Raw genomic sequence first — 2,712 nt, forward strand, 5'->3', positions numbered from 1 at the left:
CACTAGCAAGCATGTTTCCAAACAGTGACAATCCTGCATAGTACACCTTCAACTGTCTGTGTGCAAATAACATCTCACCCAAAATAATACACTGACAATTTCCTTCAAGCTTCTTTTATTGAGGTGACAGTTTGGCTTTGCCTTGATTTACACAGTAATGGTCATTTACAGTGAAAGTATTACAAAACAAAATTGAGCGGACTGAAGAGCAGAAAAGTTCCTAAATCTCAGTGTGATCACAAACACAACTGTAATGATCATTTCTGGTACCTGTTGTTGCAGAAGGATTAGGTTTGATGGTGCAGAGAAGTGGTCTAACCTGCCTACTGCTCACTGTGGTGCTTTATCGTCTGATATCGTACATGACATCACCGTTGACAGGGTATCTGCAGATTCATATTAAGTATGAAAAAGTCTTAAGGCCTTTGTAAGTAGTAAAATCTCTATAATACGTGTTCACAGAACTCTTGAATTTCATGCAAATAATATCCCTAATTTAACTTTATGCCCCTTTAAATATGTTTTGTTTTGCATTTTAATTTTGATGTTAATCTTAGGTTTAACTCCAGGAAGCATTAATCAGAAATCAGCAGATACCCTGTCTGAGCTAACAACATCCTCCTTATGTACTCCCTCTACTGGCCATTTTATCTTAATCCCTTTTACTCACACCTGCCTCCATTATTAAGATGCAGGAGGGACACTTCAGGATAAATCCAGCACAGACACCTGATACCTGAATATGGATGAGCTGCTCTGAGCTACATCCAGGCCTTGCTTCTGTCTCCCTGTTCTACTGTTGGTGCACTACAATAAGTGAATTGGTTAGTTGGCATCAGTGCACATTTGTTTTTTAATGATAGTCATTATTCAACATCTGTACGTTGTATCATGGTGGGCAAACTATGAATACTTCTAAACATCTAAACATCCAGTCAGTCACACATACACACGCTCCAGGGACCACGCATGATTGACTAGTGAGTGGCAATTAAGTGACAATGCTAGGCCAAATGTTTATAGTTCATTTACCAGTGAATACAGTGAGGTGTATACATCTATATAATACATGAGTCGACTCTTTCCTAATGGGCAACAAAGCATATTTGACCCAAGGTTGCTGGCCTGCATCAAATATGACCTTTGAGTGATGATTGTCCATTTAACAAAAACACAAACTACTCTTTTACAAACCAACAGTTTCACTCTGTTTGCTCACTTTTCAGTATCATTCATCTCATCACAGCATTCTTAAAAATATAACCAGTTTTGTCCGAATCTATACATTTTCATACATTGTTAGCAAGTCATGCCTTTACAGTAATTGCATTTTTTTACATCTACTGTACATCCTGTTTGTACAACTTCACACAGTGCTGCCCATCTGTAACGGAAGAAACCAACAACAACGCTGATTTTTGGAGGAGTATTAGTGCTACAGAGAACAAGTACTATACTTTCTTTATCCTGAGCAATCAAAAGCTATCATGGTTAAGTTTACTTTCAGTGCTAAGCAGCCTACAATGGAGACATCCTGTAGTATCTGCTCATACAATACAGAGTCAGAGAATTTACATTCAAAGCAATCCATCCAACTGTTTTTGACTTGTTTTGTAGAAACCATAGGAATAAAAAAGTCGCCTAACACATGGTTCATATATTCACATATACACTCATTACATCCTACCTGCTATTATTGTGCATCTGCAAATTAAACATTAACCTCATTGGTGGCTGGAAGAAGCTCATATTATTGCATGTTACTGCAAAGTGCGCTCATGCTCTACAAATGCATAGCTAATATGTTACAAATGCTTTTTCCCCTCATTTATTTGACATACACGACAGTGCTTTAGTATCAAGGAGAGCTGCGGTGAGTGATGATAGCCTCAAGCTTTGGTTGCACCACACATCAAACAAAATTTCATCTTGCCAGAGAAGATGATTTCACTGGACTATATAGGTAGAATTTTTAACTTTCCACTGAAAGCGGCTAAACAAGCAGCAGCAATGACAGTGTGGCCACTGTCCTACAGCAAAGATATTCAAGCAGTATGAAGTAAAAGATAAGCATTTACACTCTTGTGGTCCTCTGTACATATCTTATTGTGTGTGTGCATGTGTGTTTACATGTATGCTTCCCCATGTGGCCACGGGGAGCAGCTGTTTCCTGAAAGATGCTTATTACTGTAGATGAAAGCTTTGTGAGAAGACTGTTTTATTTAACATTAGAGATGTCAGCTGAGTCAAACTCTCTGTAGCACCGAGCTGTTGGCAGCTTGACCATAATATAAGCAACCAGAAGTAAGACAGAAGGAATGGGGACTTGGATATCTAGGTCACCCTGTCCCTGGCGAGCTTCATCACCTCAACTTTGTTTTGATTCTGCAGTACACCAACAGCCTGTCAGCTCTCACACCTAGAGGAGTATCTTCATATCATCACACTCTCATTTCCGAAGCCCCATAATGTGTTAGGATCTGAGCATACTGTGATCGGCAAAGCTGCTATCTACTGACACTATGGCGATTCTGAACCACTTACATGTGCCATTCTGTATAGGTAATGCACTGTTATAGGCTGCAATACAACAAATATAAGCATATACACCTTTTACAATCTTAATATGTATCATCTCAAAGCTCCATGCTTGTCAGTGTGTTCTCTCTTCGGTTGGTTGTTTTTAATCATGAACACCAGTTTCAGTGATTT

Source organism: Epinephelus lanceolatus, chromosome 18 (genome assembly GCF_041903045.1).
Source record: "Epinephelus lanceolatus isolate andai-2023 chromosome 18, ASM4190304v1, whole genome shotgun sequence".
Lineage (NCBI taxonomy): Eukaryota > Metazoa > Chordata > Actinopteri > Perciformes > Serranidae > Epinephelus > Epinephelus lanceolatus.